Source organism: Herpailurus yagouaroundi, unplaced genomic scaffold, assembly GCF_014898765.1.
Source record: "Herpailurus yagouaroundi ecotype Mexico unplaced genomic scaffold, PumYag 165, whole genome shotgun sequence".
NCBI lineage: Eukaryota > Metazoa > Chordata > Mammalia > Carnivora > Felidae > Herpailurus > Herpailurus yagouaroundi.
The window spans coordinates 18,934,930-18,950,981 of record NW_024412406.1 but is presented as its reverse complement, the minus strand read 5'-3'; the positions used below and the strand labels follow the sequence as shown (position 1 = coordinate 18,950,981).

The 16,052-nt window shown below is 38.9% G+C and overlaps 1 pseudogene; it reads left to right on the top strand.

The window, feature by feature from the left end:
* Window positions 1-14,735: 14,735 nt before the first annotated feature.
* On the top strand, window positions 14,736-15,834 carry LOC121038336 (programmed cell death protein 6-like; annotated as a pseudogene).
* Window positions 15,835-16,052: the final 218 nt, after the last annotated feature.

Here is a 16,052-nt window from a genome sequence, read left to right as displayed (position 1 = left end):
AGTCCCTGCTTTAGGACATCAGAATCACCTGGAGGGCTTTCTGAGCCCACCTGAGTTTCTGATTCACTAGGTAAAGGTTTGACCCAAGAATCTGCACTTCTGGGGCTCCTGGGTGGCTCAGTCAGTTAAGTGTCCAACTTCGGCTCAGGTCATGATTTCTCGGTTCACGAGTCCGAGCCCCACATCGGGGCTCTGTGCTGAGAGCTCAGAGCCTGGAGCCTGCTTCAGATTCTGTGTTTTCCTGTCTTTCTGCCCCTCCCCCGCTCACACTCTGTCTCTCAAAAATAAACATTAAAAAAACCTGCATTTCTAACAAGTTCTCATGGGATGTTTATGCTGATGGTTTGGAGACAGCACAATGAGATCCAAAGCCCTACAGTGTTGCCTTTGCCTTTATGGGCAAAGCGAATCTCTTGTACATGCATGTTCCAGCACAAAAGAAAATGAAAAAAGCATCAAGAAAAAGTCTCTTTAAGTATGTAAGCAGGAAATTGTACACATAACTTTCACTCACATCCCTTGGCCTAATCTTAGTCATATGGCCATGAATGGCTGCAAGGGAAGTTGGGAAATGTAGACTATAAATGGTTGTTCATGAATTCTGCTACAACTCAAGAGGTTTTGTTGTTAAGAGGAAGGAGGGGAGAGGGGCGCCTGGGTGCTCAGTCGGTTAAACATTCAACTTTGGTTAAACATGGTTTAAACATTCAACTTTGGCTAAACATGGTTAAAAATCCCAAGGTCCTTTGGGATTTTTAGTCTTTTATAAGCTTCTAGAAATTTACCAACCATTTGTGATAAATAATAATAATAATGAATTTATTTCATATATCAGATAGATTAAATGTAAATGAAAAAATAATCATGAGATTACCTTACAATTTTGTTTTTAATATTTTAGAATATTTCTGTAATCCTGGGGCAGGAAAACACTCTATGTGGTGGTAATGAAATACCAAGAAGGTAAAGAATGTCTGATTTAACTACAATGCAATAAGTCATATTCCTAAATATTCCCTCCCCAAAAAACAAAGATCAACAGACATATGGGAGAAAAATACTTGCAACAAGTATAACAATAAACAATGTTAATATTCTACCCAGGGGACATGGAAGGCAATTCTCAAAACAGAAATGTACACATAACCAAAGAACGTAGGACTATACATTTATTTTCAATTATAAACAAATATATTCAAATAAAAATGTATCACAATTTCTATCAAATTGGTAATTTCTTTTTTTTTTAATGATGATACAGAAATTAACCAAAGTGATAGAAGAAAGGTCACACTAATTCTGTGCTAATACAGATATATTTCAGTTTGGTTATATTCAACAAAAGTTTTAAACATGTACTATAGTGGACAAATAGTTAGGATGACCCCCATGACCCTGCTTCTGGGTGTTCATGCCCTTATGTCATGCCCTCCCCCAGAGTATCATGGGACCTGTAATTTATGTCCAGCCAATAGAATGAATACAGAAAAAAAAAGAGGGGGAGGATACATGTGATTACATGATTATGTTACATAAGATTTTAACATGTGTCTTGCTGGAGTATGTTTCTCTTGTTGGCTTGAAGAAGCAAACTGCCATGCTGGGGGCTGCCTCTGTTAGGAGGCCAAATGGCAGTGAACTTTCAGCTATCTCTAGGAGCTGAAGGCATCCTCTAGCCTATAGCCAACAGGGGCTTTTGGTCCTAAAACAGTAAGGAAATGGATTCTTTCAACAATCTGAGTGAGTTTGGAAGTGGATACTTCCAAGCACAGCCTCTGGTGAGACCACAACCCGCACTGATGACTGACACCTTCACTGGTGCCTTGAAGATACACTAGCTAAGTCACATCCAAACTGTTGACCCATAGCAACTGAGCTCATGAAAGTGTGTTGTTTTGAGCTAAGTCTGAGATAATTTGTTATGCAGCAATTGATACTAATATGTGTATATTAACCTAAAAATTCTACATTTAAAATTTTATCTAGGGGCGCCTGGGTGGCTCAGTCGGTTGGGCATCCGACTCCAGCTCAGGTCATGATCTCGCGGTTTGTGAGTTCGAGCCCTGCGTCAGGCTCTGTGCTGACAGCTCGGAGCCTGAAGCCTGCTTCAGATTCTGTGTCTCCCTCTCTCTCTGCCCTCCCCCGCTCATGTTCTGTCTCTGTCTCAAAACTAAATAAAACATTAAAAAATTTTTTTTTAATTTTATCTAAAGAAACTTAGCCACAAGGATGTTACTCATTACAGTATCTTATAGTTATGAAAAATTAGAAACAAACAATATATGCAAAAATAGAAAATCTGTTAAATTATGGAAAAGCCACACAAAGAAATATTCAGCTAACAAAAACTGCAATGGAAATAAAAACATATTTTTAAAGAAAAATGTTTTAAATACAGCTATAAATGAAAATATAGCTTCTAAACCAGCTTGCATAATCAATTCCCACTTTAATTTTTTAAATGTTTATGCATGTATAGAATATAGTGCTTAAAGTAACATACCCAGGTGTTAATAACAGTTATCCTTGAGAGGCAGGATTATAGATTTTTAATTATAAGACATAAATTTTCACAGTTTTCTACACTATACATTTCATGTCTTTGCAAAACAACCAGAACCTAAAACTGAATTTTAAATGCAAAATGAAGGGAAGAAAAGAGTCCCAGCTTCATGAAAAAGAAAAGGCTAACGTCCAATGCAAATGTTAGTTATTTTTATGGTTATTAAATGTAAGATGCAAATGTCCCCAGAGGCTAATAAACTGCTAACAATAATGGCTACCATTTCTTGAGCATTTACAATGAGCCAGGCACATGCTAAAAATTTGGAGTGCGTTCGTTTGTTTAATCATGGATAAAAAGTTAGATTTATGCCCTGTGTTCACAGAGAAGGGCAGCCCATATGCCTGGACATCCTGCTATTCATACCTTCACTTTCCCCCTCAATGTAAGGCAGATAACTAGTGAGACACATCACCAGGGGGAAAGGAGATCCTGGTCACCCAGGACCTGGATCAACTCCCTTAAATGTGGTCTGGGCACTGGTCCCAAACCAATCAACTAGTTTTGCCATTGCACAGCAGTTCTCAAAACCTTGCAGTTTTGGTTCCAAGGAGCCAGAGAGACGTTCTTTATTTGTTGTGGAGTCTACCACAAAAATAGAAGAGGCCCTTACCGCACACTTTCCCGTTGAATGACTGAAAACAACAGTTGCTCTTACAGATGCATGGAAAGAGCAAAGATATTTCAGTAGGCTTGAGGACAAGCTAAAAATTACCAGTTCCTCAGGAATTACTCATTCTGCTAGAGAACAATTGAAGGTTAGCTCTTCCCAAATATCTACCTCACTCTGCAAACTGAGGTTGATCTTGGTTTAATGGACTCAGGCAAGTCATGTAATGTCTAGGACCTCAGTTTTTCTCCCTGTAAAATGAATTTCTGTTACTTTCCCTAATCAGAGGCTAGTCAGGGTGATCCCTTGGTTCTTATCAAATTGATGGTATGTGATTCTAAGACAGATTCCCTCATCCAGGTGTTTTATTAGTCAAAACTTTTTAAAAAAGAAGTCTACAAGATATGTCTATAACACTGACTCAATGAATGAGTAAAGCCTTCAGAAAGATCAATATATAGAAACTTTGGGCTTACTGAAAACACCTTTAGGGGATTTTCTCTTAATGAACTCTACATGCTTCTAGTATAGTGCCTTCAAATGACATTCCAGTAGAGTTCCACAGTCCTGTGAAGGCAAGTTCCTCGCTCTTCCACGGGGGGCAAGAAAACCAATAACACGTACTCTTTGATAGACTGACCACAGAGAATCACTTCTTGGAAGGTCACTTTTATTGCTTTAAGTCGGTCTAAAGATTTTCTGTCTGAGAAAGTACAGCAATGACATCTGTTCATTCTTCAACACAGACCAGCCCTTCACCCATGATTTTTCAATATTTAAACAAACAGCCAAAACAAAGCTGTGCATCAGTGTTAACCTTGTAAACTTAAAAGTCTGCACCTGTACAATTACTAATTAACATGTTCAGTAACAAAGCTGGTAGGTAACGGGTGACATTCACACCTCTTAATTGGTGCGATTAGCGGTCCTTTTGTTGTCAACTGTTAGCAGCTCTCCTCAAGTGTAAAATGCCACAGGTAAAGGGACATTGGCCATGGGTGGAGTGAAAGGGGGAAGGTGGGAGTGAACAAAAGTTTGTAAAACAGATTAGGCTGAGTTACAGGGAAGCAAAAATATGGTCACTGCAAGAAACTGGCTAAAACTGCCAAATGATTAGGAGCATCAGAGACTGTATCTTTTTTTGTTCTTTACTGGTGGTGTAAATCTTGACTGTTTAAAAAATCTACTCCTCCATTACATTGCAAAATGGAAAGACCCCACTTTCAGTAAATTTAACCGTGAATGGGAAAATCCAAATCAATTTTGTTTTTAAATGAAGGAAGGCATGTCTGGGTAGCTTTTGCGCTCCTAGCAATACACTATAATATTTACCATGAGATTCTTGACAAGAGATATCCTAAGGTCTTTAAGATAGAGCCCAGGATATACAGAGGATATATACAGGATATACAGAGCCCTGTATTCCTTCAGAAATACAGGAATCAAGACACATTTCTGTATTTCTTATTTAATCCTCTCTTCTCTTTTTTAACAAAAGTAATAGCAGGCTCCCCTTCAGCTCATTGAGTAACTTCCTTATGATAGTATCCAATGTTGAACTCTCATCATCAATTACCAATAAACTTTAATTTAGGTTTCCTAAAAGGCACGACCCTGTATTAGGATCATTCCAATTGTCAGGATTTAGCTTCCAGGCTTGACTTTTTAAATTTTTTTTTTTCAACGTTTATTTATTTTTGGGACAGAGAGAGACAGAGCATGAACAGGGGAGGGGCAGAGAGAGAGGGAGACACAGAATCAGAAACAGGCTCCAGGCTCTGAGCCATCAGCCCAGAGCCCGACGCGGGGCTCGAACTCACGGACCGCGAGATCGTGACCTGGCTGAAGTCGGACGCTTAACCGACTGCGCCACCCAGGCGCCCCCAGGCTTGGCTTTTCTACAGCTCCCTCATAGGTCAGTCTTCTTAAGGATATGGCTTCATATTAACCATGCAGAAATGTTACTATTCTCTACCAACTAGAGGTTCCAATATTTCTTCATAATGGGAGGGGTTACTGTGTTGTCGTTTAGGACAAAAATTTGATGTAATATGTTTGTGAGCTCTATGAAGGCAAGAATTATGTCTCTTCCACCTATAAACCACCAACTTCTAGTGCATATGCACCTTCAATAGATAGACGTTACTTATCGAATGTGAACGTTGGTGTCAATGAGATTTTTCTTTCTTTCTCCTAGCTTCCCTTTCATATTACACATTTTTGGTTTTTACACAATTCTTCTGGGGTGAGTATGACCAGATTTTTTGCAATGCAAGTCGAATTCTCCCTCTTCCTGAGACTCTTATTTTCCTTTTGGGAGTGTCTTTCTTTATGTTAACGTACTTTTCTTAGACAGTTCTTCTACTTTGTCTTTATGGATCCGGCTCTCTATCACCTGGCCTTCTCGTTTATTGAAATTCAGCTTCATACCAAAGACTTCACAGCTTTCTACATTCTTTTGAATCCTTCAACCTTATTTTACCTCTTGCTTATCTTCCATCCCCCTTTCCCCGTATTATATTCTTTCTTTAACCTACTTTTTCAGTTATCTATTTATGCCACTTAGGGATTTAAGGGATTTAAGGATTAATTTAAGGGATTAAGACACTAATTTTATTTTACTCAACAATTTTGTGGGCCAGGAATGTGAGAAGGGTGTGGCTGGATGGTTTATCTTGATCCATGTGGTCTCAGCTGGGGTGGGTGGTCTGGAGGATCCATTTCTAAGAAGGCTTCCTCATGTACATAGTCAGTCCCTCATTTCCCACCCAGAATCTCCTCCTCCAGGACCTCTGCACATAGCTTGGGCTTTTCACAGCATGGTGGTCACAGGACAGTCACACTTCTTACATCTGTTCTCCTCCTAATAAGCCTTTCAAAAGCAAGCATTGCCAAGGCCCAGGAAGAACCTGCCAGGTTTCATTCAGTGATCAAGCAGGTCCCTAAGTCCAGCCTAGATCCAATGGGGAGGAAGGAACAGACTTCACCCCTCCATGAAGGGATGGTTTGATCCTACAGGGAGGGAAGGAATTGATGGCAGCAGCCATCTGGAAGACAAACTGCCACACCTACAATTCTCATTTTAATGTTTTACTTTTCTTCCCCATTTGAAAATTCTAACAGCGCTTACCTAATCTGTAGGGTGTTACATATGTGCCAGCACTATGTTCAAGCAGGAAAGTGACCCCCACCTTACCTCATGAAAAACTATTTAAGGGCACTATGAGGCCCTGACACTCCAAAGTCATGTCCCATAACCAGCCTCCCCAGTCTCTGATTTGAGTCACTAACACCTTTCTGGTGGGTGCAAGCCTACGCACAAGCTTACACTTGACCTGAGAGAGAGAGATATGACCAATCAAACATGAGTACTTCTTTATCCAGAATTGCCAATTTATTTATAAGATGTTTGGTTTTTCCCCGGGGGGGGAAACAGAGAGTATGAAGTGGAAGAAAATGGTGTTGGAACAGCAATTGTCCTTTGAAGTGAGCAGAGCTTGGTGACACCAGGCACCTGGGATAGCATCAGGGCATGATGTTCATCAGTCTAGAAGAAGGAGGGGTGCCACGGAGGGTGGTGGTTGGTGAGTGAGTATTGGCAAGGGTGTTAGGTGATGTAATAATATAAAATATTTAACACCAAAAGAATATAAATCACCAATCATCTCTCTTTTCCCCAAAGAACACAAATAATTTAAGAGTTCTCCATCTGTATATATATATAGAAGGAAGGAATTTATGGCAGCCATCTTGGAGACAAACTGCCATACCAACCCACTGTCATTTTTTTAGAAAAATATATGCCATATATATAAGCAAGATGAAAAAGTTGGAACAGTTAAACCATTCAGTTCCCAATCTCCCAGCTGATGTATCTCCTAGGCAGTTTGTATCCAAACTACCAAGAATTTTTTTTTTTTTTTTTTTTTTTTTGTGATTATGGAACTGGTCACCAAATGATCATTTGGATTACTAAAGCAATGAATTTTGACCTGCTTTGTTTTCACACTCGGTCCTATGCCCCTTTCCAGCAGAGACTGCTAGTTATCTTTTAATACATATTGTCTCATCTTCCTTATAGAGTCTCCAATTTTTAGTCAAAACGATGCAATCTAGAATAATGATTATATTTTTCACCAACCTTGCTACACGCATGAGATCTGAGAAGTCCTTCAAGAGGTCCATTTGTCTACATTCTTTCCTCCTTCCTACTGGTAAAGGAGAAAATGATACTTGGAGCACTAGCAGCTATCTTGAATCATGTAGTGGTCGTCATGGACTAAGGATAACAGAGCAGTAAGATAGAAGGAGCCTCAGTTTCTGATGACTGCTCTATCTACTCCCAGCTTTGTGTTAACATATCACATTTATTTATCTAGGAGACGAAATTCTATCTGCTTTAGCCATTGTTATTTGAATTTTCTGTCACTCGTAGTGAAACCTGATTCTAATACATCCCTTTGCCAGTAAGGTCGGTTGGACAATTTAGTCAGGTTAAAGCAACAGCTTAATTTAAAATATTTTTCCAACAGACACAGTATATAAACTTGCAAAGGCTGATTAAATTTCGCTAGGGCATATCTTTATAAAAAGAATAAGTAACATATGTAAATACCATATCCGAATTTAAATACAGTATTTAACTGCCCTAGATTTCACAATGTATTCATAGCCTTGAGAGGGAATAAGAAACCACTTTATAATCCATTGATCCTTGTAAATTCTGTTTACATGTGTTTTTAAAATACATGTGTTTTGTGTTATCGGTGTTGATGGTCAGGAGCTCTGTATTGTAAAATATTCTTCATGTACCATTCTGGAGAATAAACTAAGACTTGGTCTGTGACCTGAAAGCCCTTGCTGGGGTAGGGGGCAGTGCTTTGGGAAAGAATACCCGTTTATAAAAGCCAATGGCTTCTTTTTCTGAAATGGCTGCTAGCATTGCTTTAATTCAATGTTCACTATCTCTTGAAGTTTCCTCTCCCCTTTCCTTCTACAAAGCCTCCCGCACTGAGTCTGCACCTGCCCAATACCTGCTAGAATTATCCCTTTATTTTTTTAAAATTGTTTAACGTTTACTACTTATTTTTGAGAGAGAGAGAGACAGAGTGTGAGCAGGGGAGGGGCAGAGAGAGAGGGAGACACAGAACCTGAAGCAGGCTCCAGGCTCTGAGCTGTCAGCACAGAGCCTGACGCAGGGCTCGAACTCACGAACGGTGAGATCGTGATCTGAGCCAAAGTCAGACACTTAACCGACAGAGACACCAGGCGTCCCTAGAATTATCCCTTTATAAATAACACCTGATCATGTCATTTCACCAGGAAGACACTTGCTGATTTCTTGTCACCTCTAGCTTGGTAGAAAACAGCTTGCACTTTTTCTGTCTTATCTTCTATGCACTTTCCCAGTCCTTTATCACACTTGCTCTCTATTTAAACATGATGAAATTTTCACCTTTTTTTCCAATTATGCCATGCCTTTCACACCCCTGCATTTGGAACAGGCTATTTTCTATGACTGAAATACTCTCCCAACCCCCAAACTTGCTTTTTATTTTTTAGAACCTTCAAGATGCATCTTGTGGGTCAAAAAGCCTTTGTTCAAAAAGGTGCAAAAACCTTTTTTGTCACTACTACAGATGAGATTAACCACTTCTTCCCTTGCCCATATTCTGCATTTTGTACTACCTTCTGTGACAGCACTTACCAGGTAATACTAGAATGGATCTGTCTTGAAGTCTGATTCCTCCTATGTGACATGTTGGAGCTTTTCTAGTACTGAGCTCAATGTCCATAACCGAGTGGGAACTTGCTGTGTCTTGCAGCATGTATCCATGGCTAAGACAAGGTCATTCCAACAAAAAGGCATTTGTGTCTAAATGTAGTTTTTAGGTTTGTATGATAAGGGGGGGAAATTAGGTAAATTACAGAATGTAAATGCATGTTTTCAACTTCTTGGAAAAGATATTCATAGGAATATACAGGAACATGCATGCATATCCTACAAACCACAATATTTTTCTTCCCACCTTGATGAGAAATTTAGCATTTCTTACAGCTGAATTTTTCTAGAATTAAATTATGGAGTCATAGAATTGTAAAGCTAAAAAAGACTTTAAAAATTATTGACTCCAACTTCATAATTTATAAATGAGAAAACTAAGGCCCAGAGAGATTAAAAGAGTTGTCAGAGGACACCCAGCTAGTTAGTGTCAATCAGATCTGAAATCCTGGTCTCTTGACTCCACTGTTCTTCAAACATTTCAGTTGTAAGTCCCTGGTTAAGGGCAGCCAGCAGCTGTGAAGCACACGGACTTTAATTTCAAGTTAAATCAGAGCTAAAGCACAGATAAACCCAAGGGTTTCAGCTACAAATTAAACAGGTGAGAGAAGATAAGTGAGATTATTTGATGAAAGTTTTTAAATCATACACTGTTTGAGTGTAAAAGTCCAAGCCCCCAGTTTTCATAAATGAAAATAAGAAGAAAATTAAATGACTTCCTCCACCCCAATCAGAAAGCCAGAGACAAAGACAAAACTAGAACTTTGAAAGCAATTGTGATATGGACTTCACAAAACTGTGGATAAAATGAGTTACCACATAGAATAATAGTCCTGTCACTCAAAAAAAAAAAAAAATTTGGAGCCTGTGGTTGGTCAATTAACCAAAAAGTTGGGTAAACTGGAAATTGTTAAAAAGTGATACGTACACACTATAATGATTTAATTTTAATTTCAAACATGAATGTACACTTATTATACATATGTGGATAAACAATTATCAAAAAATTATGTGAATTAATTTCTTACTGCTGCTGTAACAAGCTACCACAAGCACAGTGCCTTAAAAGGATAAAAAATTGTTCTTCTAATTCCGGAGGTCAGAAGTCCAAAATGGATCTCACTGGGCTAAAAGCAAGGTGTCTGTAGAGCTGCAGGGCTACAGGGAAGCCTCCCATGGGGGCTTCAGGGAAGAATCTGTTCCTTGCCTTCTCCGGCTTCTAGAGGTCCCTCACATTCCTTGGCTCATGGTACCTTCCCAGCTTCAAAGCCAGCAATCACCCCTCCAGCCTCTGTTTCCCTCATTCCCTCATTACATCTCCTTCTCGGACTGTGACTCTACTATCTCTCTTCCACTTACAAGGACCATTGGGATTACATTGGATTAAACTGGATAAACCAGGATAATCTCTCCATCTCAAGATCCTTAATTTAATCACATCTGGAAGACCCCCTTTGGCCATATGAGGTAACATACTCACAGGGTTGGAGGATTAGGATGTGGATAACTTTGATGATAGGGGTGGGAATATTATTCTGCCAACCATAGCCTGGCTGTGTCATTGAAGATGAATCTTCTTTCCTTGGTGAAACATTCATAAAGTGTATTGTCTATGATTTCTATTGTGTGTCTTTAAAGTTAAAGTAACAATTTAAAGCATTTGAAAAGCGACCTGGGAAGAATTCTTCCAGATTTGTCTCTCAATTTTTTGTATGATGTCTGTTCCACAACCAATTTCAAGTTGATTTTTAAAAAAAATTTTAATGTTTTTTATTTATTATTGAGAGAGTGTGTGTGTGTGCGAGCAGGGGAGGGGCAAAGAGAGCAGGAGTCACAGAATCTGAAAGCAAGCTCCAGGCTCTGAGCTGTCAGCACAGAGCCTGATGCAGGGCTCGAACTCATGACCTATGAGACCATGACCTGAACTGAAGTCGGATGCTTAACCAACTGAGCCACCCGGGCACACCACAGATTGATTTTTGATGTGATTTGTCTTTTGTGGTCCTTCTGAAGATTTAGATTTTATAGACACAATTCTCTTTTTTGCACTCCTATGTCACTGCTTTATATAACATTTATCTAAATCATACAATTACAATAACAAGTACTCCTCACTTAAACAGTTTTGAGGGCACAGAGAACTTGGTACAAATTCCTCCACTGTGGGGCACAAAGGTGACCAGGTTGCTGACAAGGGGCCTACTAGTCCCTGGTCCTCAGTGTGCCCAGAAATAAATGAAAAGTTTTCTTCATCTAGTAGACTGTATCTGTGAAAATGGTTTAGGAAAGCTTCTGTTATATAAAGTGCCTTGTGTACTGGAAGGCATTCTATAGATATAAACAATCACCATTAGTGTCGCTTTTAATTCAAGATCTGGTATTGATGCATGCAAGGTGGAAAAAAGCAGTCTAGAAGTTAGCCTGATGACTAGGGAAAGTCAGAACAATTTGAGAAAACATTCTGCTCAAGCCACAATAAAATCTATAATTAAGTTAACAATATAAGTCAAGTTTCAATCAATAAAGTCTTCAATTATAATGAATGGTTTATTTGCTTTATTAATCTGCTTTTAAGCTTACTCACTATTTCTCTGAAAATTTAGGTTAAACTGCCTAACTAAAGAGCTATTTTCAAAAATATTTAATTGGCTGGAAAGAGTGTATTGAACTCTTCTTTCAGTTGACCTACCTTTAGAAAACAAAGCTATTTGGCTCACTAAACTATAAATGTATCCAGGCATCTTTGTGAAAGCGTATTTTAGACTGAGTAGTGAAGGGGAAAGAGTCACTCACCAATGCCCTGAGTTTGTAAACACAGATATGTAAAATATGACAGTACATAGAACAGAAAATCAGTGCTAAATCTAGAGTTTAACAGAAAATCAGTGCTAAATCAGAGTTGGGAACTCTATGCTGCCCTTGAACTCTATTGTTTTTGACCACTGAGTCAAGAACTGTCTCCATCTACCAGGTGGTTGAGGAGCACTAGAGAGATTCTAAATGACCCTGTGAGGACCAGCTCCTAAGCCTAAGGTATACTCATCAGCCAAAGGCATGGGTTTCTTTATCCCCACCCAGAGTGCAAGCAGTACACTTTCTTATCCTGAAGCTGCCACAGTGAGGTCAAACTAGCTGCCACAAACTAGGTGACTTAAACAATAGAAACTTGCTGTCTCATACTTTGTGAAGCCAGAGTTCTGAGATCAAGGTGTTGACAGAGTCATGCTCTCTGTGAAAGTTCTAGGGAAGACCTCTCTCCTAGCTTCTGGTACTTCCTTGATTGTGATAACATAACTCCACTCGTTTCATGACATTCCCCCTATGTGCATATCTATATCCAAGTTTCTCTTTTAAGGGCATCAGTCACATTGTATTAGGGGTCCATCCTATTCCAGATGACCTCATATTAACTAATGACATCTGCAATAACCCTATTTCCAAGTAAGTTAACATTCTGAAGTATGGAGGGTTAGAATTTCAGCATGTTAACTTTTGGTGGACATAGTTCTACCCATGACACTCTCAGTGGAGGAAACCATCATCACCATATGGTTCATACTAATTCTCCAAATAATTTTAACTTTAATAACCAGTATATGGTCAAATTTAACCACATACTTCAGTAATAATCATAATCATAAAAATTATAGTATGTGCCAGTAGAAATAATAAACACATAAACAGATGAACAAAACAAAAATTGATAAAAAATTGGTGAGGTTTGTTGTTAGCTATGAATAGGAACACTACCAGTAAGAAAGAAGAAACTGAGGACATGCGAATATGAGAAGCAGAGAAAAGATTTTAAAAACAAAAAGCAGGGGTGCCTGTATGGCTCAGTCAGTTAAGCGTCCAACTCTTGATTTGGGCTCAAGTCATGATCTTAGTTTCTTGAGTTTGAGCCCCACATCGCACTCTGCATGCTCATTGTGCAGAGTCTGCTTGGGATTCTCTGTCTCCCTCTTTCTCTTCCCCTCTCCCCCCTCAAAATAAATAAATAATTAAAAAAAAAGAAAAATCAGAGGAAATAGATCAACTATAAGAGAGATCAGGAACCAGACAAGGATGTCTACTCTCACTACTGTTACTCAACATAGTACTAGAAGTTCTACCCACAGCAGACAAGAAAAAGAAATAAAAGACATCCTAACTGGTAAGACAGAAGTAAAACTGTCACTATCTGCAGATGACATGATGCTATATATAGAAAACCCTAAAGACCCCACCAAAAAACTGGTAGAACTGATAAATGAGTTCAGTAAGGTTGCAGGATACAAAATCAATACACAAAAATTGTTGCATTTCTATATACTAATACTGAAGTAGCAAAAAGAGAAATTAAGAAAATAACCCTGGGGTGCCTGGGTGACTCAGGTGGTTAAGCGTCCAACTCTTGATTTTGGCTCAGGTCATGATCTCATTGTTTGTAAGATAAAGCCCTGTGTTGGGATATGCACTGATAGCATGGAGCCTGCTTGGGATTCCCTTTCCCTCCCCTTCTGCCTCTTCTCTCTCTCTCTCTCTCAAAATAAACAAATAAACTTAAAAAAAAAAGAAAATAATCCCATTTACAATTGCACTGAAAATACCCGGAAATAAACTTAACCAAGGAGGTGAAAAACCCAAACTTTAAAAACCATAAAACGTTAATGAAAGAAATTGAAGAGGACCCAAATAAATGGAAAGATACCCCATGCTCATGAATTGAGAGAACAAATATTGTTAAAATGTCCCTACTACCCAAAGAAATCTACAGATTTAATGCGATCCCTGTCAAAATACCAACAGCAGCTTTCATAGAGCTAGAACAAATAATCCTAAAATTTGTGTGGAACCACAAAGATCCCAAATAATCAAAGCAACCTTGAAAAAGAAGAACAAGGGGCACCTGGGTGGCTCAGTAGTTTAAGTGTCTGACTTCAGCTTGGGTCGTGATCTCACAGTTTGTTGAGTTCAAGCCCGGGGCCGGGCTCTGTGCTGACAGCTTGGAGCCTGAGCCTGCTTCGGATTCTGTGTCTCCCTCTCTCTCTACGCCTCCCCCACTTGTGAGCATGCACTCTTTCTCTCTCTCAAAAATAAATAAACAGTTTTTTTTAAAAAAGAATGTGACAAGCTGAAGCACTTAATAAGTACATGTGTCTAAAAAAAAAAAAAAAAACAGGAAAAGGAAAAGAAGAACAGAACTGGAGTTATCATAATCTCAGATCTCAAGATATACTTCAAAGTTGTAGTAATCAAAATAGAATGATACTGGCACAAAAATAGGTATCATAGATCAACGGAACAGAATTGGGAGCCCAGAAATAAACCCACGATTTTATGGTCAATCTTTGATAAAGGAGGCAAGAATATGTAATGGGAAAAAGGCAGTCTCTTCAACAAATGGTGTTGGGAAAACTGGACAGCTACATGCAAAAGAATTAAAGTGGACTACTTTCTTATACTATACACAAAAATAAACTCAAAATGGATCAAATACCTAAATGTGAGACCTAAAACCATAAAAATCCTAGAAGAGAGCACAGGCAGTAATTTCTCTGACATTGGCAGTGGCAACATTTTTCTAGACATGTCTCCTGAAGCAAGGGAAGCGAAAGCAAAAATAAACTATCGGGACTACACCAAAATAAAAAAGCTTCTGCACAGCAAATAAACCATCAACAAAACAAAAAGGCAACTTACTGAATGGGAGAAGGCATTTGCAAATGATATGTCCAATACAGGGTTAGTATTTAAAATATGTAAAATTTCTCCCGTGTCTCATCCCAATCATGCCTGGGTCCATGACCGCCTACCCTTGCTGTCCTTCCGTCCCGCCCTGCCAGAGGTGTAGTGCTGACAGATCAGAGCTTTCCCAGAGGGTTCCCAGAGGGTTGACAAAGATAGGAGCCAACTGATGCTGGACAATGAACTTCAGCAAGCACTATCCAATGGCACATGGACTCCACTGAATTCAGTGACTGTCAGGTCAATGACCTGTTTGACCAAGAGAACAAGGCTGGTGTGACCTTCAGCGAGTTCACTGTTATCTGGAAATACATCACAGACTGGCAGAATGTCTTGCACACTTACGGCCAGGGACCACTCTAGGATGGTTGACAAGAAAGAGCTCAAGCAAGCACTTTCAGTGTATGGGCCCTCTGACCAGTTTCACGACATCTTCATCCACAAGCGTGACATACAAGTATGGGGGCCCTTGATGACTTCATCAAGGGCTGCATCATCTTTCAGGGGTTGACAGATATATTCAGGTGTTATGATATGGATCAGGATGGCTGGATTCAGGTGTCATATGAGCAGTATCTATCCATGGTCTTCAGCACTGTATAACATTGGCCTTTGCAAGTAGCAACATGACTCATGGAAGGAGGACTAAAAATGCCAAATCTCCCTTTAAAGAAATGGAACACAGATGCAGGTAGATACTATTCTTCCTTTAGATTTTATATAGTTAACATGTGGGGACCTGACTGTACATATGTGGATAAGCTGATTAAGGTTTTGCAAATAACAACAATAGTTATAATCATTATTCACATACAGACATTTGATTTGAGACTGTTCAATTGTGTCATGAGGTAAGATATAATAATATTTCAGGTATCCTGCATGCAAAAATTTATCATGTGCATTTCTAGATAGCTCCAGTTCTGTAGTGGGAATATCTTTATTAGCCAACAGGAATTTAAAAAATAATATAGACCTTGGACAGAGACTTTTATGTGCCTTACGTTTTTAAAATGAGGTTTATTGTATTTGTTTGAATATGCAACATAAGCAATGAATAAAATGCAAATGAAAAAAGAACTTATACAACTCAACCCCCCCCAAAAAAAATTTAAAACAGGCAGAAGAGATAAACAGAAATTTCTCCAAAGACATCCAAAGATGACCAACAGACACATGAAAAGATGCTCAACATCACTCATCATCAGGGAAATGCAAATCGAAACCACAGTGAAATATTACCTCACACCTGTCAGAAGGGCTAAAATAAAAAAATAAAATAAAATAAATAAAAAAATAAAACACAGGAAACAACAACTGTTGGCAAAGATGTGGAGGAAAAGGAACGCCTGTGCTCTTTTGGTGGGAAT